Source organism: Cavia porcellus, unplaced genomic scaffold (assembly GCF_034190915.1).
Source record: "Cavia porcellus strain 051 isolate PalLab524CR breed Dunkin Hartley unplaced genomic scaffold, mCavPor4.1 scaffold_31, whole genome shotgun sequence".
NCBI lineage: Eukaryota > Metazoa > Chordata > Mammalia > Rodentia > Caviidae > Cavia > Cavia porcellus.
In genome coordinates this window covers 21410739-21435461 of record NW_026947514.1, presented here as the reverse complement: position 1 = coordinate 21435461, position 24723 = coordinate 21410739, and the positions used below count along the sequence as shown (strand labels likewise).

General features: G+C 41.8%; 1 protein-coding gene across 6 annotated transcripts in view; it reads right to left on the bottom strand.

The window, feature by feature from the left end:
* Positions 1–24723, bottom strand: part of Ston2 (stonin 2) — a 143510-nt gene that overhangs the window by 48329 nt on the left and 70458 nt on the right. Inside the window, exon 1 of one of the 6 annotated variants that reach the window (XM_063241166.1) lies at positions 3916–5064. The exons of the other annotated variants lie outside the window; for them this stretch is intronic. The gene's annotated coding sequence lies outside the window, so the exon portion shown is untranslated. Of the gene's footprint in view, positions 1–3915; positions 5065–24723 lie in introns of those variants that run through there. 6 annotated transcript variants of the gene reach the window in all.

Below are 24723 nucleotides of genomic sequence, written 5' to 3'. Positions count from 1 at the left end.
CAAGGCCATAATGATAATAATGTACAACACCAGCCACCAACCCATCCCTGTGATTTTTTTCCATCTAACATCAGGGTCAATATGGTTTTCTCCCAGATGACAGAAAAGTTTATTTTTACACTGGACAGTATAATAAGCCAGTAAAGAACTCTATACCAGCTGAATATTATTTGGGTGAGTGCTGGTGAATCAAAACCATTGCGTCTTTTAGTAATTGAAAGGATTAACAAAAACCATTTAATTATTGGTGTTTAATCCTGCCCAATCACTACAGCTTTGTAAATTACAGCTTCCTAATCCCTTCCCAAACAAATATTTTATTGAATACTCTGGCACAAGGCCTAGTAATGTGTTGTGAAAAATGTCTCAAAGTAATGCTTGACAATCACAAGGATCGAGGATTCCTTCCCCATCTCACTGAACCCCTCCATCCACTGACTGAGTCTCTTCTGTTGTGTCAAATGGTCTGTGATGACCTTAATAAACTTAAAATGAGCACAGGGATCCCAAACCCAGATAATCAAATATATCATTTATCCTTAGCACAACAAACCACTTCTACCTAAGTAGCTAAAAACAGTAAGCAATGATGATTGTTCATGAGTCTGTATGTCTGGATGGGCCTGGTTAATCTGTGCTGGGCCCATGGATGTGTTTGAAGACCTCAGTCACAGATCTAATGCAGTCACTTTCAGCTGAGATGACAGAGTCTTTGACCCACACCAAAGGGGTGTCTAGATGATAAGTGAGCTGTATAATGTGAGGCCCCCTAGGACCAAGGCTGGGGACTACATGCCTTTACTTCTGCACAGTCCATTGGCCCAGTTAGTGATAAAGCCAAGCCTAGATTCAGGTCCTGAGAAAGATTCCACCACTTGATAAGAGAAGCCACAAAGTCAGGTTGCAAGGGAACAGATTTAAAGAGGAGCGTACTTTCTATAGGAGCATTTCTATCATCAACCTTTTCTACAGTATAATGGGAGAAAAACCTTATCTCTAAGTAAGAACCAGTTTTTATTCTCACTTCTGAAAGATACAGAATATTTACTTTAAAGCTTTTGATATTCTTCATTTCTAGATCTAGCTGTGCTTGCGCATGCGCACACGCACACACACATCTTAATCCTTAAGACCTCAGTCTCCAGCTAAAGCAAAAGCAATCTCATCTTCTTAGCACTGTTTTACATAGCCCTTTCTTGTATCTGAAGATGTGGATGACATGGTAACTTTACGAGAATTTGTTCAGGGCAATACTCTTTGTGATGTTTCTTCCTGGTGCAGGATGTCTACAGATGAAAAGTTACATTGCTCCCCAGGGCTGTATCCCCCGAAGAAAGGCACAGCATTAACAGGAGCAGCACCAAAGCATAAGAAATATCGAAGAAGATAACATAATACCAACAAAGAGCCCAGAGGTACAGAAAACTGTAGCTCACTGGAGACTACAGTCTGACGCTAATTATAATTCAACCACAGGCTGCTGACTCTATCTCCCTACTTTACTCACCCCTACCAACTATTTAGGAAAAGCATTTAGGAAACGCAGTAAATGATCTGGGCTCAAAGGTGTATGGAGCTGGGCTGAAATACAGCAGCAGTTATTATGGTATCCCTGCAATTAAGGGGCTGCTTTCTGGTCTTTAGAAAAATCTCCATGATCTTTTAGTTAGCTCCATTCAAATTCTTTTAACACCGACTTGTGAGGTCTGGGATAGCAGGGAGCTGAAGAGAAAGGAATTCCAGAAACCAGAAACACAGGAGGGGAGAGGAGTGGCCAAGACTATAGGTAGTGCCTGAAGGTTCTTGAGAGGAAATTTCCCAAGTGAGAAGGAGAAAGCATAGCCTGCTCAACAACAAAGCAATCTTCGGTGCATAGTTTGGTTCCTCCTTATATGGCCAGTTTTTAATCTGCTTGGTAGTATCACTGCTTAAAAGACTAAGCAACAAGAGTGGATGCAAATCATTGAAACAAAAAAATACTAAATCATCATAAAGGTGCTTCAGAAAAGTCAGATTCAAGCAGGTATTACATTCAATTTGATTTATAATGAACGCCTAGAAAGTTATGAAAACTGATGAACAAGACATCAACTACCCACAGCCTTCTAAACTGTACTTCGTTCCAGAGCACAGGACCTGGGAGAAAAGCAGGTTTGGTAGCAGTGGCAATGTTCTCTCACAGTAAGGTGTAAGCATCCCATGGACCCGTGCCTATGAGAACCAGATGGCTACCAGTGCCACTGGTACTGCGATCCATCTGCTTTGCCCTCACACCTTTCCAGGTAAAGTCACAACTCTCTAGGGAAAACCATCACAATGGTTCCCACCTCCACTTCTTGCTCAGTTGGCCTCAAAGTAAGTGAATTCGAATTCTTGGATGATCTTCTAATGAGCCAGCTGACTGGGCAGCAGTCAATCTCTGTTTTTAATTAGCTGAGGGGAAATCAAACTGGAAGGGAAGCAAACTCCTAACATTATCCCCACGGGAGCACTGATAATGACATTGAGGAGGAAGCACTGATTATTTTCAGCAAGGCACACTGCTTTTCCTAAGCTCAGAACAGGGATGTGCACTCGAAGGCCTGGGCCCCTCCCCACTCCAGCACACACGGCCATCGTCAGGCTCTTCTGTGTCAGGAAGTTCAGATGCACCTTTTTGATGCACTATTTTTTAAGTTCTTGTTCGCTGCTGCTCCACAACTCCAGCTAAGTTAAGCACACCAGCTGCTTCTTACAGAGAGAATCCTTAAGTTGCCTGTACAGAGGTGCCAAGAATGAACTTGCACTGCATTTGCAGAGATCCTGGGCCCAGGCCAACACCCGTGTGTGTCACAGGAGCACCGCTGGTGTGGCCAATTCCATTCCAGTTTCCCGGGCTCAGGTCCTACAGCATCTTCACACTCTAATGCGATCACGAGGTGATTCCCCGCGGCTGTAAAAAGCGCAGGGACATCTCCAACATACTTTGGCAGTGAATTATCACATTGACTTTACACACATCCTTATCTTCCCCCTAACACTGTTCTTGACTTCTTCCCAGTTGGTGCTGGGCCAGGAATCAGTGGCAGCACTGTTACCCCTTCACATGCCAGTGCCATCTAGGGCCTGTGTTTAAATATTTGAAACACAGAAGCCTGCTAACAATGTAGCTCTTGATTACTCTCAATTATTCTCTCACCCACGGCAATGGAGGGAGAAGTCTTTGGCACAAGCTCCACACAAGAAAACCTGCTCCCCAGCCTCCTCCATTTGCCTTCTGACCCTCTCCTGAAAGAGTCAACATGCTATACATAGATCTCAGTTTTCTCCCGTAACCGCCACCTGAGCCCCACCATGAACATCAGAGCTTCCTCTTCCCTGAGCGCCACAGATTTAATGCAATTCTGCCATGTTAACATGTATTTAATTAGGCCAACTCATCTTGTAAGGCTTTTCTTCAAAGCCTGTGGCTGGCATCTTGTATTCCACACTGAAATCTGCTAAATAGGTTTCTCTATTTGCTTTTCATTTTGAGATAAAATGCCATGCTGCCTTATTTAAGCTGCGATGACAATTAGGGTACACTTTAGTCAGAGTAACCCAGGTATTAAAATACCCGTCATCGTTAGCAGTTTTTCTTTCTTAAACCCTGTTTGGTAAGTAATGTGCCCCCACCCACCCACTAAAAGAGTGAATTATACCAATCAGAGGTAATTAATATGTTAGGTTTTGTTCCAAGGCCAGACTATCAGGTTACAAGTTCTAATAAACTTTGCTGGAAAAAGACATTTCTTTGTCTTGAGACCCTCGGGAGCTAACCAACCAAACCAAGCACCTTCAATTCTCAGCACTCCTCACATCTAAACTCAGTCGAAAAGAAAAGCCAACAAAAGCAAATAAAGTGAATAAAATGGTCCTGCAGCTGGCAGCCCTTACCATTTGGAGCGGAGGCCCCCTGGGAACCTGGGCTGGGGCTCTGCCTGCTCCTGCTGTGGGGTGGCGGCGGCCAGGGGTCCAGGTCGTGGGTGCGGGTGGAGGTATGCTCCTTGCATGCTTGGACAGGACTCACCGCGGCTGCCTGCCTGTCTGCCACTCTTGTCTGGGTGGGAAGGGCCAAGAGGGAAAGAAATGAGCAGGTTACTCACTGGCCTTTCCAGGCAGACACACCCAGAAGGGCGAGGCCAGGCCCAGATGAGGAGATTCTTCTGAGGCAGTGCCTCAGATCTCTCTTTTGATTTCTTTTGTTATTACTTCCTGAACTTTGAGCTCCGTCTGCAGAGGCATGAGTACCCAGAAGGGGTAAGTAACGTTTGTGATTAGATTCCAAGGATCTTACACAAAGGTTACTTAGAGAATGTGATGCTTTAGCACACACACCTTTAAATTTAACCCTAAAGTTTGTCACAATGTGCCAGAGCATTTACACTTCCAGAGCCAAAAGAATGAAGGGTTGCCCTGAGGCAAGGGCCTGGTGGAACCTGGAGAAAGCAATCTGGGGTGTTACTTAAAGAGTGCATTGCTAGAGTCTCACTTTTAGACTTGATTTTAGAGAAACATCATTCTCAGCTCTACCCACCTGTGAACTCTGCTGTGTGCAAGAGGCACTTTCTAGAAATAGGAATCTGTCAATGGAGATGTCAGAAATGGATTCACTTTACCAAGTGCAAGACCTTGTTACCTGATAGCCCGGCGGCAAATCCTGAAATGAAGCTTTTACAAGCAGAGGGCTCCTTCATATTTGTCTGTCTAGGTTCAAATGGGTGTTCATAAACTAACTTATGGCAGCTGTGGCTCAAAGGAGATGAAGTGGAGGGAACTAAACCAGAGACCACAATTGGCCATATATGTGGCCTCATGAACCCTAAAATGTTCTCAAGAGGAGGTACTATTTTTTCCCTTCACATGCAAGCACTATGAAGCCCAAAGGTTAGGCTATGTGGCTGGTGCTCAGTCTCCTAGTAAATGGAAGACCCAAAATCTGAACCCAGGTTTGCCTGAACTCAAGACACACCATCGTACCCCAGCAGTGTCTGTCACTAGGCCTAAACAGAGCCTGCCCTTCTTCCACCTGCACCTAAAGCCAGGTCACTTATTCTAAAATTTCTATATTTCAGGCATGGTAATGCACGCCTGCCATCCCAGCACTTGGCAGGTTGAGGCAGAAGGTTGGCCATGAGTTCAAGGCCAGCTTGAACTATGTTGTGAGACCCTGTCTCAATAAATAAATAAATAAATAAATAAATAAATAAATAAAATAAAAAGTAAAATTCTCCATTACCCATAATAATCAGTCCTGTTCCCCAGAAGAAACCATTGCTAGCAGTTCTTATGTATCTGGTTCAAATATTTGCATGCATATAAAGCATATAAATACCCTTTTAAAAATAACATATGCAGGATCAAAGTCTACTCATGATGTACTACCTGTTAGTTTTTAACTTAAGGACATATTTGAGAGTTTCCAGATTGGCATATTGAATTGCTATTGGTAAATCAGTCAGAAGAATAAAAGAGAGATCTAAAATATAGGATTATTGCTTAATAAAAAATCCCCTATGTGGATCACAGAAAGCAACAGGACGTGTGGGAATGCCTGGCCTCCTGTTGCAGCTCTTGTGGTGAAGCCTCCATACTCTTTGTTCATACAGAATGAGGTAAGACCATAGGATGCACTTCACCAGATCACTGTAAAGATCAGCTAACAGTTATGTCAAAATAATGTGACAACTTTAGCGAACACTTATTGAGCACGTACACTATGACAGGCATTGTCTTAATGTTTTGTATGTATTAATTCCATTCCTGGGCCTTATTATAGAAAGAGACAGCCATCCTGGCATATTCCTGGCTCACAGCAAGGGCACAATATATTCTTGAAGCTGCTGTCTTAACTAAATAAACATGCTATGAGCAACCCTGATCTTTGAAGGTATTCCTCAAAGAAGCACTAGAAAGTGGGCCCCATTTCTCTGAGGTACAACCTTGTACTTGTTTCTATTTTAATGCCTGAACTTGCCTTTCTATAAATTCCAAATATGATCAATAACACAACAACTCACAGTCACAAACACAACAATTTCACAGTCATTTAAACTAGTAAAATGATGTTACATCACAGAGATTTTGAGAGAGTGGCTCATACACCCCTCCTGTTTACTGATGAAGGAAATAATATTTGGGAAATTGAGTGGGTCTTCTCTAAAGGTATACACACCTTGCTACACTGTGAAATTAACAAAGCATTCTAAAATGTACTTATATTTGAACCCATTACACAAGAAATTCTGACAGTTTATGCTATCATACAGATTCATACCATATCACTGATATAATTTAAAAGTAACATGCCAGTTAGAGCAAGCAATAACACATTTAACTAGGAACAGCTTTTGCTGCTTGCGGCTTTAGAATTGAAAAGGGCATACAAGGGCATTTAAAATGAGGAGCAAGGAAAGGAATGGAAGGCGCAGTAAAAAGAAATAAGTTGTAGGATGTATATGTACCACTTCCCCTCGATGAACGTAATCACTATGTGCTATAATAAATTTTTTAAAAATTTAGAATAAAAGTATTTCTTACTTTTCTTTTGACCACATGTAACATTAAATGTTATATCATTAATATCTATTACACCAAAGAGATGACTTGGTTTAAAAAAAAAAAACTAATTTGTGTGGAAAATAAACGGAAAACATCTTTTAGACCCATTCAAAGAATACAGAAGGACTATCTCCAGTATATCATTCAAAGTCACTGATTTTACCATATGTGCGTTCTTTGACTTTGGTCAAGGCTTTTAACCTGCTTAACCTCAGTTTTCTCATCTATAAAATGAAGGTAACAATGTCTGCCTCACAGTTTTTTGAAAACTCATGAAAAATATGTAAAAGGATTGTTATTTTTTAGATCTGCATTGTCCTCCAAGAGTCCCATGAATTTGGAGGTGGGGCTTTTGGAAGGTGATTGGATTATAGGGGTGGTATAATCATTGGTGGATTAATCCAGTAATGAGTTCACAGTTGAATGTCCTATTTAGAGATGGGGCTTGGTTTTCAGAGTAGTCCCTGAGCATACGAGCCAGAAAGGAGCATTCTGGTCCCCCAGCTCCTCTCACTCTGTTCTTCCCAGCTGCCGTGGATTGAGTAGCTTTCCTTCACTATGCCCTTCTGCTGTGCCATTTCTGAATCGGCTATGGACTGGATCCTCTGAAACCATGAGCCAAAATAAACTTCTCCTCCTTTAAATTGCAGGTGCCAGGTATCTTTTTTCCCCCAGAGATAGGAAAGTGATTATACAAACAAGTTTCACTCTGTGACAAAGAACAGATTAATAAATTGTAGTCACTGGTTTCCCCACCATCTTCTCCATTCCTATCATATTGGCTATGAACCTCAATATGAATGGCTTTGTCCCCTACTGAAGATGGCTATTAATACTATAATATCCTGAGCACATAGAGATGAACTAAACAAAATCTCCACTCATGAATTTATATTTAATTGGATGCAAGAATGGAAAAAGACATCATTTGCCCTCAGGTTCAGTTATTTCATTTGGCTAATCTGTAGACAAGTACTATTGATAACCCACAAGGTCAGGGCAAAAGAGAGAGAGAGTAACAGGATCAGCTTAACCATATTGATAGAGATGTGAAAAGACATCAATTTTGTCTACAAGAAAGATGTAATCAGTAATGCGGTGATCTTCCACTTGGGCTGAAGTATATTAAGGTCTGTCCTAGTGCTGTGGTGTCCCTAGAGGTCCATGTGTTTAAGGCCCTCATTGTAGTGCTCCTGGAGGCAGTACAGCCTCTACAGGTGGGGCCTATTTGGAGGTCTAGATCACTGGGGACATGCACTTGAAGGTCTTGTATTCCTGTTTTTTTTTCTTTTTTGCTTCCTGGCCATGAGGTGAGCAGTTTTGTTCTACCAGGCTTTACTACCATGACGTAATGCTTCACTGCAGGCCCAAAGCAGCAGGATCCATTGATGGTAGACTGGAACCTCTAGAAATAAGAGCCAAAATAAATCTCTTCTTTTCATAAACTGATCATCTTAGGTATTTCATTACGATAACTGAAAGCTGACTAACACACTGAGCATAGCAGGTTGAACTATGTCCTTCAAGAGATAGGTTGAAGTTCCATGGGACACCACTCCAGACAGACTCCTTCAGGCTCCAAAGCTTAGGGGGCATATAAGGACATCTCGGTCAGCTTTGAGCATGCAACCCCACTGTCTAGCACAGGCACAGACTGGAATATGTTTATGTAACTTTGACTTAGCAAACCATACATGGTTAGGCGGAATACAAGAATGCAAATAGGTGATAAAATAATACATAAGCCATAAACAATACAGATGCTGTCTTGCTGATGCCTACTTTTTGAACTGATGTCTGCTCTGTATGCATTCTTTCCCTTGCACATCTCATGTACCAAAGTACCTCCTCAGGCCCCAACCACAACAAGTTCTCATCTCCAGGACCTGGAAATGTGACCCTATTTAGAAAAGGGATCTGTGCAGATCTAATCAAGATGAGGTCATTCAGGATGAGGGTGGGCCCTGAATCTACTCACTGATGCCCTTTATAAGAACAGACACACAGATAAAAGAGAAGAAAGCCATGGGAATATGGTTGCAGAGATTGGAACTGTGTTGCCAAAAGCCAGGTATTGCCAGCAGTCACCAGACACCCTACTGACAAGCTGATTTGGCGCTTCTACCTCAGGACTGTGACCTAATACATTTCTGTTCTTTTAAGCTACATAGTTTGGGGCAATTTGTTACAGCAGCTCTAGGAAATGAAAACATAAAGTGAACTCAGACTGAAAGCATAGCTCAATCAGGCTGCCTGTGGCTTAAACTGCTTAGTGGGAGAGAGAGAAAGGGTGGAGGGGAATCCTAGACAGAAGACTCTGAATCAGCTTTAGCTTGCCTTACCTCAACTGGGCCCAAGGCCGACTGTTCACACTGCACAAGTATCAACACATCAGCCTGCTTAACCTGAAAAGCAGGCAGGCAGAAGTTGCAGAACTTGCTGGCATTGAACCTTGGGGATGATAATGCTCTTTGTAGAGTTAAACAGCTTTCATCTTCTTCCACAGCAGGGAGAGGAAACGTTAACAGGGTCCAGGCATGGTGGGAGGAGTACTCTATGCTGAGGACCCTGTGCTCTATCTTCTTTACCTCAGGAAGGTTCTGTGGGCTAAGGAAAACCTCCACATACTCTGCAGCAAGATGCACCCAACCTCTCCTCTAGTTACTAACCATGCTGAGCCTCAGCATACCAGCCCTAGCCCAGCTCAGCACTGTGAGAAAAATCCAGGGTGGTAATGCAGCAGAAAACCTGGCACGGGAGAGTTCCTGGTGTGGCAGCCTTCACAAAGCCACAGTCCAGATACTTGTCACAGCAAGTAGTGGTGCGGGCATTCATCTTCCCTGAATACCCTTTGTGTGCCAGGCACCGAGCAGGACACTGAAGAGACTAAGAATGAGTTTCAGTCTTTGATAAAGGAAATGTGTTGGGGCTATGAGTTTAGCGATTCTCTTTCTTTTTCTCTCTCGCTCCCCTTTCTCCTCCTCTCTCTTTTATTATAAAGTTTGATAATTAAAGGATTTAAAATTAAAATTGGTTTAATTTTTTTAATATGTGGGAAAAGCTGCCACATGCTTTTCCTGAAATATATTTTTAACAGTATTGCTCAATGATTCAACACAGCGCAGCACTGAGGGTAAGAGTGCCCACAACAGTGCCCACATTTAAATTCACCCTCATCCACAGTGAACTCTAACCCTGGGTCAGTCAGGACTCATGACTTAGCATTTAATTGGCGGCTAATTATTTCAGGTGTGCAGTTGTGGTTTCCCAGTTTAGATCCCCCAGGGCAGAAACGACTTCCTTTCCTGTGACCTTTTAATACCTGCTCCCAAACTCAGCAATGCCCCTTGATTAGCTGGCCTCACATGCAGGAGGCTGCAATGCATTTCCCTCCACCTTCTGGAAAATGGACCCCTCTGCGGCTGTGTGATTATGTTAGGGCAGGGAAGGAAGTGAAAGGGATTATGAAAGAGAGTTAGGCTCACACTGGGGTCTGCTAAGTTATTTCCTATTTTTTTCTCCCTGAAATGGCACCACCAAAACCATGGGGCAGAACACACGGTGGGATTCAGAGATCCAGCTATGAGTCCAAAGCACCTGGAACCCATGTAGGTGTGCGTGTGTTTGTGTGTGTGACACTTTGAAGTTAGAACAACTACTTTTTCTGTTTTGTGAAGCAATTCAAAACCAGCCTTCCTCAGTGACTCCTGGAAGTTGTTGCTTCCCGGCCACCACACGTGCTTTGGGTGCTTGCTGGCTGCCGTAAGGAGACTTCAGTCAGCCCCCTACATCTTTGGAAATGTGGACAGAGGTATTATGGGCTGGCCCTGTGCTACTTTTTTACTGTGATCTTTGATTTGGTACAAAATAACACCAACCCTGTTCCATGCAGTGAATTTTGACCAGAGACCCTGACATCATTCACAAAGGTGGCTTCCACACATAAAACCAACCTTGAACGAAAAGGGGGAAAGAAAACTATACTGAAATTGCTATGCTAGAATCACAGGCTGCAATCTTTAATTGGGGTTAGAGTCCCAGAAACCAAACAGAAGGGCCTGAGGAGCCCACAGCTCCCAGCATACCTGATGTCAACCATTGCGGGACGTGCATGCGCCCCACCCCTATTCCTCAACAGATCAGTGAACATTTGTCCTGTCAGCTTCCCCAGACAAATTCCATGGCTGTCTGAGACAGACTGATTTTTATTCTCTAACAAAGCAGTGGATCTTCCTTCAAGACCAGAAGTCAGCAATAAAATGGGCTATAAACGTACATCTTTACGGGGTTATAACTCCCTAGGATCAGGCAGTTGGATTTCTCCCAGGCCTTGGGCCTGGCAGAATCAAATTTCTGAGAAGTCCTTGGTGTCGCTGGGGAGGGGTGCGAGGTTCTGTGGTGATCACTGTTCTTATCACGTTGCTGCCACAGATGGCTGTTCTTTAGGCCAGGGCCTCCTCCCTGGTCTCTGGAAGTGATGGGCATATTCTCCTGATATCACATATGGACAAATGAGGATACCCAGCTTGCTTTGCAGGTTTGGAATGATTCTGAGAAAAGTCACATTCACACTCTTAAATGTCCAACATTTCCATCATATAAACGACATTCAAAATGTAAGTAGGTGTGGGAATTTAGCTCAATGGTAGAGCACTTGCCTATAAAGGCAAGGCTGGTTTTTGCCTTCAGGACCCAAATATTTTAAAAGAGAATAGCACAGATGTGCCATATACCTGTTTAATGACTGAAAACCAAAGCAAGGTTTTCAGACCTGTTTTCTCTTTTTTTCTCTCTTTTTTGAGTATCTTGTTGACAGAACCTCAGGGTTGTTTTTTATACAGCACACCTGGTTTATACAGTATTATAAGTTTTGGTGATTATACTGTACAGTACAGTACCATATTTTATGTTTGGTTACACATTACATACTGCATTTGAAAGTTGTACAAGGGGCTGGAGGTTTAGCTCAGCGGCATAAGCGCCTGCCTTGTAAGCAGGCAGTCGTGAGTTCGATCCCTGGTACCGATAAAAAGGAAAAAGACAAAAAAAAAAAAAAAAAAAAGTTGTACGAATGAAGTCATCAGAGTTGGAGTTTCCTTTGACTATTTATTATTCTGTATATTGTAATGTATTTACTATTATATACAATTCCTCATTTAGCAACCAATTCATTTCATGATCTAGCTGCAGATCTAGTTGTAGGAATAAAACTTGGTCAGTTAAACCAGGAACATTAGTATATACACCATAAGCAATTACTATCTTTAAAATACAGCAAAAATGTAAAAAAATTAAACATTTAAAAAGCCTTAATCATTTTTATTAGATTGATACGCTTTATAATTTCTCTTTTGAGATGGAAATCCCAAGGAAGAATCCATTATTACTTAGATATTAAGAATATTTTACTGTTGAGTTCTTTAAGGTAGCTGGGGTATACTACAACTTATTTTAGTTCCTTGAACTTTATCATCTTGTACAAAATTTCATCTTCTTTTTAGAATTAATGTCGGACCAAATATTTAGGTATTTTCAAATAAAGAAGTAATTGCCATATGAAAAAATACTAAATTTGTTCTTTATAGATCAACACATGGTTATAATAATAACTAATATTATCAATAATATTATTATATTGGAAGAATTGACATCTGTTAAGCACATTTATTAAGTCAAACATAGCCAGGCATAGTGGCTCATGCCCGTAATCTCAGAGCTTGGGAGGCCGAGGCAGGCAGATCACTTTGAGTTCAAGACCAGCCTGGGCTACAACATAAGCTCAAGGCCAGCACGAATGAGACCCTGTCTCAAAAAGATGAAAAAAAAGAAAAAAGTCTATCATTATTCTAATAGCTTTAAATATATTTTTCCATTAAATCGTCACAATAACTCCATGAAATTGTTCTTACTGACCCAGTTTTGTAGATGAGGAACCTGTTGCTTCTCAGCCTTTTGGCTAAGATCAAGTGTTGTAGATAAGGAAACCAATACTCAAAAAAGGAAAGTGTCTTACACTAGATCAAACACCTACTAGGAAGGGAAGTCATATTGGGCATGGTGTAATCCCAGGACTCAGGAGGCTGAGGCAGGAGGATTGCCATGAGTTCAAGACTGGCTTGGGCTACATAGTAAGTTCAAGGCTGGCCTGGAAGACATAGAGTGAGATCTTGTGTCCAAAAAAGTCTTTGCCAAAGTTTCTGTTTTAACGCCAAGAAGCTAGACCTCCTTCACAGCACCTGCAGCTCTAACAATTCTTAAGCAAACCCCAATTAGAATGGTGTCAAGAATCAAGTGTGGCAGCGAGGCCAGAGGTGCCCAACCCTGAGCAACCAGGAGAGAATCCTCTAACCAGCTCTCTCCAGTCCCCGTGCCACCACCAGGGCCTTAGTAATTGGTCAAATCTGATACCCACTTCCTTTCTGCTGGAAGCGCTGAGATGCGGTCGGATCTATAAAAGAGAAGTGAAGTCAGATTTGTTGAGAGATTGCTCATTTTGTCTTACCTACTTTTCTTGTCCTGAGTCATTAAGGGAAGAGAATCTTAACCAAGTTTCCAGACTAGGCAGGCATGATGGGGCAAGCCTGTAATTTCAGCACTTGGGAGGCCGGGGCAGGAAGATAGCCATGAGTTCCATGTCAGCTTGGGCTACATAGTGAGTTCAAGACCAGCCTGAACTACATAGCAAGATCTTGTCTCAAAAAAATAGTTCTGGAACTAGTAAAGCAGTGACTAAAACCCCTTTCTAATACATCATTTTTGTAGGGGGAGCAACCAGAACCCTAAGACTCAAGCAAGCTTTTTATATCATCCTTTCTACTCCCAATTTCTCTTAGCTAGTTGTGTCTAGAGTATGTTTTTTGGGTACTAGACAGAAAAGAGGAACTTGTCCTTTAGTAGAGGTCTGAATACTTAGCTGTTATTATTTCTGCAAATGAGTCCAAGCAAGGAACCACTGGCAGGTAAGGAACAGGGCAGAGATGGAAGAGAGCAAGACGAGGTGGGCAGAGACGTCCTTCAGAGGTCAGGGTGCCACTGCAGTAGCCAGGCTGCTTTTCCAAGCAAAACCTTCCTGTGAATTTTAATTACAATACTACAAATGGGGACTCATCACATACATACATGGACCTGATAGTCCGGAAGGCCGAGGCAGGTTGACCACAAGTTCAAGCTTGGTGTGGGCCAATTTTCAAGACCTTGTCTCACAATAAAAAGTAAAAAAGGGCAGGCCAGGTGTTTAGCTCAGCAACACAAGCACTTGTCTGGGAAATGCAAGGTCATGAATTCGATCCCTGGTAACAAAAAAATAAAAATAAAAATAAAGTAAAAAAGGGCTGGGGATATAGCTCAGTAGAAGTTTTAATCATGACACCTCAAAACTAACCAGTTCTCAGGTGTGGTGGTACATGCCTGTGATCCCTGCACTATGAGAGGCTGAGCTCAGCAAGAGGAACACAAGTTCAAATGTATCCTGGGCATTTGAGCAACTTAGCAAGACCCTTAAAATAAAACATAACAGAGAGGGGCCTGTGTTTAGCTCAGCAGCGTAAGTGCCTGCTTGGCAAATGCCAGGTCATGAGTTTGATTCCCGGCACCAAAACCAAAACCATAACAAAGAACTAGGGATGTAGCTCAGTGCAAAGATCCTGGGTTCAATACCCCCTACAAAAACAAACAAACATCAGAACACCTGACCAAGTACATCCCTTCCCACCCCAAAGACTCCCTGTGGTTTCCATCTAATGAGCATACTGTTCAGGAGTCACACAACACAAGAGGAGGCTGCTGGGTGAAGTGTCCTTCACCTCTGGCTCTCGGGACATAGTTGGACCATCAGTGACAGTGTACATGGAAATTCTGCATCTACGAGGAAGACAAAAGAGAAACTTGAGCAAGACACAAAGAGACCAAAGGTGGCAGAAGATCATGGCTTCAGTCTATAGGTGTGGGTCCCATTAACTTCATAAATAATACTCTTGAGCTTATTATGGAATCAGCCCTGCCAACATCTACAGAGGCCTTGAAACCTAACTGAGGAAAGTCATTAAAAACATCAACACGAGAGACAGCAGGACCTCCCCCAATGCCATTCTGTTAAAGAGTATTACTAATGGAGCACATTGAGGAGACAGAAAATTTAGGTGAGGAGAGGGGAGAGAGATCCACACACTATACACGGAGGAAGGAGCACAGTTTTTAGAGCAGCAACAGGGTTAATGCATTCAAGACTTTTTGGTCCTTAGTAGCACTCAGCAGCATGGAGGTTGTGAGTGTCCAGTACTTTACAATTAAAAACTGACCAAAGGAATATGACAGTAGGTAAGGGAGCCAAAGAATTCTTACAAGGCCAGCCTGAACTACGTAATGTGATCCTGTCTCAAAAAACCAAAAACCAAACACCAAATAAAAACAAAACAAAACAAAACAAAAAAGCTGGGCGTGTAATCCCACCACTCATGAGGCTGAGGCAAGAGGATCACCATGAGTTCAAGGCCAGTTTGGATTACACAGTGAGTGCAAGGCCAACCTGAGTTACCTAACAAGACCTTGTTTCAAAATAATTGGAAAACAATTGTCTCTTTTTTTTCCTCAAGGCCGTGGGATAGGATGTTAGATTCATATCCAGTAGTCAGTGCTTGATTAATAGTCTATGTAATTTCAAACTCAGCCAAAAAGCACACAGCACTTGGACAAGCTAGTCTTTTTCCTGTGACTGGACAAATTAGAGAAGTGACATTATGATTACAATTACATGAAATATTTGAAAATGCAATTTAATCTGTAGAGACACAAAGCAGGGTAGTGGATGCCCAGGGACAGAGAGGGGAAGGGATCACAAATGGATACCAGAACTACGGAAGGGAAACAGTTATTATCTTGATGATGGAGAAGACTCCACGGGTGTGCACAAGGGTCAAAAAATCATACTTCAGAAAGATGAGGCAGGAGGATCGCCATGCATTTGAGGCCACCCTGGACTACATGGAGAGTTAAAAACCAGTCTGAGCTACGTAGTGATGCCCTGTTTCTAAAAACAAACATCATCAAATGCATTTGAAACCTTGGAAAAGCAATGTCTCCATAGATCTTAAACAAGGTCAGCTAAGCAGGGAGACAAGCACTTTAATAACTTCTATGGTACAGATTTATCATGCTTATTTTTCTCCCACGGCATAGAGCTGGGCATCACTTTTCAGTCTTTCTAGCAATAAGGTGTGACCAACAGAATGGACACTTCTGCCTCCCCTACAACCTTTCAAAGGAGACTCTGAGGACCCAGAGAAGCTCCAAACCTCGCACCCTAGAGCTCAGCACCCGACACAGAGAGCTGATACTGATTACTGATAGCAGCAAGCATAAAAATGAACACTGTCTTGGTTCCTTTTTCTAGTTGCTGGATACCCTGACTACCACAGTTTGTGGAGCTTTTGGTTCATAATCAGCTGGCTCCAAGGAAGCGTGGCATGGTAAGCAGTAAATAGTTCAACAAGAAAAAAGACAACAAAAGTAGGCAGAGCAAAAGGAGGAGCTGAGCAAGCCTCTTTTCCTACTTATAATGTATGCAGGTTTCCCACCCTAGAGCATGTGTAACACTCACATCATCTCTGTGTCCTTCTCTTGCACCTGCTGAGAATGTTTACAAAGTGAGGACCCTTGTCCCCTGCTGAATCACTTAGTTTAACTTCTGAACTTCTCAAGTTTACACAATGAATCAACCATTACAACATCCTAGGGTGTAAGCAGCCACCCTAGGGCATGTCCTCTACACTCTAGGATGTGGAAATGCTGAGTCACTTAGTTAAGCTTCTGAACTTCTCAAGTGGACACAATGTATCAACCGTTACAAATGTGCAGTACAAGTTGAATCCCTGAAACCTTGGAGTTATAAAAGCAGTTAGCTTCCTGGTCAAGCCATTCAATAAGGTATTTAAGTACTATTAATATATATCAATATGTAAAGTACAGCACATTACATATTAGTCATAATTATGTTTATGATATATATTAGTATATTAACTGGTATAATAATATTCCTAATACTAATATTAATCCTGATAAAACAGCAATCAAATATTTTTCTGCTTATTTCACAAAGGATAAAAATGTACATTCAAAAGCTTTCTGAAAATGAATGTATTTTCACATATTACATTATGATCATCCCCGCTGTTCCAAATCCCTGTATTTGTCTTTCTAAAGTCAAGCTTGTGGTTCTGCTTCCTTTGAGGACTAAGAGACACTTCTCTGCTTCACAGCAGAAGGATCTCACTCTTGGTTCCTGCAGCTCCCTCCTACTTAATAGGATCTGATGTGGTCTAAAGGCTGTTCACTGATTGTTTTTAATACAAGATGAGAGATAAATACATGGCTACATTCAAGTGTAAATTTATTGATAAGGACTATATTTAAAAAAACACTATAGGCTATTCTCCATGCTTTACTTCTACTTTATCTTATTTTTTAAGGAGGAAAGATTTATTTTGGCTCACATTTCAGTCCATATTGGCTGGCTCCAAGGCAGGGTTGCATGGCACAGGGCCATGTTCATCATTTTATCAGGTTTCCCTCCTCAAAAAAACCCTCTGTCTCTGAGTCCTTACTTCTGAAAAATAGATACATTGCTAAACTAAACCATCTCTACTAAAAAGGGGGCCTCAGAGTGTACCTGACCAGATTTTATAAACTGCCTATACAGAAGGGCAATTTCTTTTATTCTGTCAGTCCTTGCTAGCAAATGAGAAGCGAGGAGGTGTGTTGGATGAGTGCTGAGCACATACTTGCTCATGCACAGAGTTCCAAAACATTCCCACGATTTCTTCCAGATCTCTCTGGATAATACGACTCTGCACAGCACACTATCATAAGACATCCTGCCAACAGCATGCTTAAATTGGGCAAAGTCAGGTACCTTTCAACGAAGGTCACCTCTTCATTTTAGAATCAGTCGCTTTGCATTATGCCACAGTAACAGGTCGTTGTCAACCCTCAGGAGTTTATAGTCACAAAGGCTTATTTCACATTTGACACTCCTGAGGGGTAGCTGCAGCTTGGCTCTGCACCCTCATTTTGGGGCTCACCCTAAGAGAACAGCCCTTTCTAGACTACCAGACTTGTCCTGAGCATTCCCAGGCACTGGCCTGAGTTCAGATGAGGGCTCACAGGAGAAGTGTCTCAGTATGTATTTTATTTTTCATTTTTTGGCAGATTTTTGACAGTTTCCTACACAGTTCACACTGGTCTTAAACCTACCATGTAGCCCAGGCTGACCTCAAACTCACAGTGATACCTCTGGCCTCAGTCTCTCAACCGCTGGGATTAACAGGTGTATGCTATCCCATTCAGCTTGTCTCAGTATGTGAAAACATAAGCCAAGCTAAAAGATGCTAAATAAGTGTGTCCTACCCTTGATCATTAAATGTTCTTAACAATCCAGAGGGCCAAGATGAAGCCCTGGTTTCCTGGACTCCTAGGAGTCCACACAGATAGTGTAAGAAGAATGGCTGCTCCCTGCTCTTCCCTCCATCCTGCATTGTGGGGGTCCTCCATGTCTATTCCCAGCCCCTGCTAAGTCTAATGGTGACAACCAGCAGTGTGATCACAAGTAAGCACACTGATCCCAGAAGAGGCCTGGAAGTGGGCCTGAGGCTGGAGGACCACTGGTGGGGAGTCTGCAGTGCTGGGCATGAACCATAGTCTCACAGATAGGCATTAGATCATGTGAAACCACGGTGGGGGCACCAGAACCAAGTTCAGGCCTGGATCTGATACTGGCAGGCATGCAGGGCAGTAACAGTGACTGGCCATGGTAAAAGCACAAGGAAATCTGTCCAGGAAGTGATGCTTCCAGCTGGATTTCAGCAGAATTTTGCATGGAGTAACATCCTGCTTGAAAGGAGTCCATGTCATAGGGAGTGACAGGGAGTGTTTTCACCAGAAACATAAACTTGTTCCTTAGTCATCAGGTGGTAGGATAAAGTCTAACAGCTGCAAATAAAGATGAGGAGCCATGCTGGTTGCTGGTTGCTTTCCAAATGCAGGGAATCACTGGGTGCCACACCCAGCAGACACTTAAAGGTATGGGACCTGAGCTGAAAAAACAACAAAATGTCCCTAACAATTCCAGCAATCTCTGCAGGGGGTGGGAGGCAATAACTTGGCAAAAGGAAAAGCAATCAATCAATCAATCAATCAATCAATCAGAAAAGCAGTAACAGGCTGGCTCAAACCACTGCGTTGCTTGAGGCAACCAATTTGGACACAGAGACTGATCCGGAAAAGAGAGGATCCGGAAAAGGGGACAGAGGGTGACTCTGGACTCCTGCAAGTGAGCCTGGTTTGGCTTCCCTCGCCCACCCCATTTTTGGTTCCCTCCCAGCTCCTCTCAGAAATCCGTGGGACTGCAGCCCTGCAGCAGACTGCCACAGGCACCAGCTGTTTCCCAAGCATGTTGGGTGGCCTCCCTTCAGTCCTGAGAACTGAAAGAATAAAAGAAACCGCCCTTCTGTAAAGGCAGTTTATAAAATCTGGTCAAGGACTTTTTAAAAGATAGATATAACTAATTTTCTACAACTTTCAAAATGTTTCTTTCCACTCACTAAAATCTGGCTTGAAAATATAGAGATTTCTAAAAAGTATAGCATAGTGCTATTGCCATAAAAGCCACTTCTTACTATGCTCCCCGGAATTCTATGTGCCTGATTTCACTTAAGATTCAAAACAAACCTACAAGCTCATTATTGTTACTATTGTTATTGTTACTCTTCCCATTTGTTAGGAGGTGGTTATGATATAGGGGAAGGAAACTCCCAACCTACTAGATGTTCCGTACCATTTGGTATATTCTAAAATTGAAGAATTGAATTTTACTAACAATAAAGGTGAATTAACAACAGAATATATTTATTGAGAGAAAGAAAGCTTTTGTCTGATAGAGGGACAGAAGAAGTCCCGAGTGGGTTGTCAAAAACTGTTTTCTAGGAATTTTATAGAGCAAAATCCCAAGTTAAGGAGGGTCCAAGGTGGGAAATGAGGTGGGACAGAACTATGGCCAACCAATAAGATTAATTGTTCAGGTAAAACTGATTAAATCAGGAACAGACGGGAAAGCAAGTCTCCTTGCAGGCAGGCATGCATATAACAGCAGTGACTCTTCCTGTAGGGGGCTGGGTTAATGACTCCTGGCTTCCTCAGGCTGACAGAGACCTATTTAGAATATCAGTCACTGATGTTTATCCTTAGGAAATTTGTGGGTGCATTTGTTTTACCTTTTGTGTTGTGGTCTGGCCCATATGGAGGTGTCTGCCTCTTCCGCAATTGCAAAGTATCTTATCTTCTATACTGGCTCTTTCCAGGGCTGATAGACTCCTGTTTAACTGCCTATGATATTTCTAACTCAGCTGCCTGTAACAGTTATAAGCAGCTCATTTAAACAGGTTTTAATATATAGTCAGAGAGGAACTGGACTCTTAAAGAAGTCAGCAGAAAAAAAAGACATCAGAATTGTGTCTGGAGGAGCATCCGAAGGTGGCCAGGCCTCAAGATGAAGATGCAGTGACCCGACCTACATGCCTTCCTAAGGGATAAGCAGTGCCTTGGAATTAATACTACAGTTGGTTCCGACTGGTCCAGTAAAGTCCCAATAGTCATCACAGTTACCTAGATGTGTGCCCAGAACCTTCAAGACCATCCCGTCTTAATAATGCCTTTGTTCTTTACAGGTACCCTTGCCACATGGCCTGCTTCCCTGTTGGACCAATGTTAGCTAAGCAGCTGTACTTGTAATCCTATTGGTTGATGGCAGTTTAACACACACTGTCTCCATGCTGTGACCTTTCTGTACTAATTGCTCCTGACAAAGGGCCTCAGTGGGAATCCACTTTTGAGTTCCCGACAATCTCTCAATAAATCTTTCCTCCTCTTAATCTCCGTTATTTCTTTCTTTGATATTCATTCTTTGATTTGGGGGGATAGGAACTTGGGCTATCTGACATCTAGCAGATCAGGAGTTAGAATATTTCTCTTTCATCTTTTGCAGATCCTATAGCATCCCTGTATCTATAGCAACAGAAAGACATTTTGCAATTCCAAAGTAAATTCTAAGTGAAATGTTAATAAATACCATGACCACCCAGGTTCCCTAGACCCCAAGAGTAACTCTTGGTTTCATAAAAATGTATCCAAAGTTGCACTGGGTGCACAAGCCTTCCTGACACTTCCTGCCTTCATTCTGTATCTACTTTACATCTTACCTATACTTCTGCATGGCCTTTGTGTGTTACCTAAATTCTTTCATCAAAGACTATCAAGGAGGATCAAAGAAGCAAGAGGCCAGCTCCTTGCTGTGTCAGAACCCAGCTTCTCCCTGACACAATCTAAAGTTATGAAAAACAAAGGTCACTGAGGTGAAATGATTTGCCCAATATCAAAGCATGGAAGTGGCAGAGCTGGTATTAAAACCTGGTTGGTGGAACTCTGCAGATGACTGCCTTCCACTGCATTGTAACTAATTACCAAAAAGATATGCAACTAGTATTATGCAAATCAAAAGTTAAACAAGCACATGGCTCTGTTCCATAGAAAACAGAAATATGTGAAAAATTATTTCTACCAAAGTGGCATCCAGCCTTCAGGCGCTAAGCAAATAGGCCTCTCCCTCAACAAACACAAGTCATTATAAAAGGAATGTAGGGATGAGGATTTAGCTCAGTGTCATAAGTGCCTGCCTGGCAACTGTGAGGTCCTGAGTTCAATCCCTTTCCCACAGTACCAAAATGACAAAAAAGGTAAAACCAGTCCTGGTTACATTTTTATCCCCCTCTCCCTTTTTTAATACTGAAGACTGAACCCAGCGGCTTCATACTGAGCTAGTGCCTTGTTTTTAATTTGAGATGGGGTCTCACTAAATCACCAAATTGCCCAGGCAGAGATCCAACTTGTGATTCTCCTGCCTCTCCCTCCCAAGCCCAGCTCATATTTTATTTCTATATGGAAGTATTTTTGTTCTTGTGTTTCCTGTTTTAATCTATGCTTATTACAAACAATTAATATCCTATAGAAATAAAATCAATAAAGAGTAAAGGTTCAATCTTACACCTTCAAAAAAGTCACCATTAGCAGTTTGAGACATATCCTATCAGACCTTTTCCTATATATTTAGAAACACACACACCAATACAACAAAGCTAATATAGATGGAATATCGCAAACTGACTGTGTACTCTACTCGGTAACCTTCCTGGTAAAGAACAATGTAACTGGAACAGTTTCTATGACTACACAGCAGCCCACTGTAGGAATGTATCATGCCTTATTTAATATTTGCTCGGATCTGTGGTTTTGTTTGCTTTTATTGTTATAAACAGTGCTGCATTGCACACACAGGCACATGTCTAATTCTTTCCTTGGATAAACTAATAGCTCAAATGTATGAAATTTAAATTGACACAGATTGCTACAACACCTTCCAGAAAGGTCTTCTCACAATGTTTGCATGCAAATTCCCATCTCGCCACTCACAATGAATCTTTGCAATCACTTAAACTTTATCCAGAAAATGGTCATTATTATTAACCAGCTCACTGGATATTACAAATCATCATCTTTTCATGTCATTTCTTTGCATTTTTTTTCCTTTGGTGAACTAATATATTTAAATTGGCATGTTCCTGAAGGACAAACTAATCCTGAGGTAGGATGGAAGAAATTATAGGTAGGAAGAAGACAAGGAAAATTATAACTTTAATTGTATTTTCTTTTTCTTTTTTTTTTTTTTTTTTAATTTTTACTGGTACCAGGGATCAAACTCACGACCACACGCTTGCAAGGCAGGTGCTTATGCTGCTGAGCTAAATCCCCAGCCCCTTTAAATTGTATTTTCAAGAAAAACTGCACAGTGAGAACACAAACATTATCCATTTTTCATTACAGGAAACTTACAGTTACACACAAAAATATCCTACGGGCCTTAAAGATACAATAAGCCTAGGGCTGTGCTTTTCAACTGTAAATAGTGCTTTTCACCAGTTGAATGGGCCTTTCCCTTAAGAATGGGCCACTGCTCCTCACCCATGAATGGGTCTTCAACTTTCACCAGTAGAAAGCACTGTCTTTCACCTCTAAATCAAACCTTCTCTTTCCATAGATTTCTACTCTTGAAACTCACACAACTATGCCCACTCGCTGGAGGCCACAATGTGCCTGTCTTTCTCTTGAGGGCCCACATGTTTGCTTTTTTAGAAATGTACTTAATGACTGCTGGGTATGGTAGAACACATCTGCAATCCCAGCAATCTGGAGGCTGAGGCAAGAGAATCACCAGGAATTTAAGGACAGTCTGGGTTACATAGTGATTTCAAGGCTAGCCTGGACTACACAGCAAGACCTTGTTTCAAAAAAGCAAAATAAACAACAATTTAAAAATCTACCTAACCAATCTCTTATGCCTCTTATGGAGGCATCCTCAAAATTTTTTCTGCAGTGGAAATCTGCAAATCTACAACCTGCCCTGTGAGTGGGAGAGCCAAGGTTTCCCATCTCTGTTTTGGGGAACAGCCTTGGACTCTGTCTGGTGATAACCATTTAGTTAATCACCATGACATTCTGTAGATAAACAGCTAAAGAGGACAGCTAAGGGATTTGTTAGGCATAAATGAATTTTTTTCTCCTTACTATAGCTGCACGAATTAGGCTGTAAATGGAACATCAAATCCCAAATCCAGTTTCTACAACAAGTGGCACGGTGGAATTTGTGCCCGCCTTTATGCTGCTCCGTCTAACTGGTTTTGTATACATTTACCCAAGCATCACAGAGGGTCCAACAGGCCCATACCACTTCAGGATTTATTTAAAAACAAAAAAAGTTCTTTTGATTTTTCTAGTAGAAGTAGCCCAGTTCTCTACAATGTCGCAGGAAAAACCAGATACGTAAATTTTTAAGGAGGTCAAAAGGGACTCATCAGTTTACTCATACCTGGATGAGGAAGATGATCCATTATGACAAAATGCACAGTTTCCTAACAGAAGAGTAGTGTAAGTGGGTGATGATGATGATGGTGACTTTTATACTGGCTACATGAGCAAAGCTTTTGTGACACTGAAATGGAACAAGAACCAACAGATACAGGCACAGGGAGTGCAGACCTCCTTGACTCAGGTGACAAAGAAAATAGCATTGGGAGTACATATTTGATTAGTTGAAATATTGTGAAACAGTATTTCAATATGTAGCAATCCTATATTAGAACTAGGTCTGAGCATATTGTGAGGGTCTTGGCAGGGGTGACATCTATTAGAATGTCAGCGCTGTCATTCAGTGTTGGAAACTGTAACAGATGAAATGCTACAAGGTGCTGTGAAATACACAAATTCTGAAATGCAAGTAAAACGTTCTGTATGCACCAATAACTACTCAAAAATGTGTTTATCATGACACCTCACTAGCTGAACTGAAAGCACTCATAGGTCTGCTGTACAATCTGCTTGAACAGATTTCTCCTGGTGATTGCAGGAATATCAAAAGACTTATGGAAAAGTGATGGGTCAAATATGACATAAAAATTTATGCCCCTGTAGACGCGAAGACTTATTATGCTTCAATTTAAACATATATCCTTGAATTCAGCCATCAAGTCCTTATTTGTATAAACTAAACAACTTTGTTCTCATCTCCCAAACTAATTGAAGTGTGACATTTGATAATCAGTTTACTGGTTTCCAATTGATGCTACATTTGCTTTCTTTTCTTTTCTTATTGTTTTGTACCAGGAATTGAACTCAGGGCCTTGTGCTTGCCAGGCAGGGGCTGTGCTGCCGACTGCATCCCTGGGCCCTGATGTTACATTTGCCAACAGAATACAAATTGATCAGCATAAGACCTGTATACAGGAACAAAGTAGAAATTCCAAATGAAATGTTACAATTTCAAAACAGAGAACTGTATAGTACAGATTTCAGAAAGATATAACATTAGCCTCACAGATGCCAAAGAGAAATAAACCGGTACTACTGAGGTCAACATTTCACAGTGACGGAAATATTGATCTGGAAACCTTGACAAAATGGAAACCTAAGATGGAAAATTTCAACAACAAAACCGAATGTGAAGCAAACGTTGTTGATGAGTTATGTAGCAACTGTGATGTCATTTGA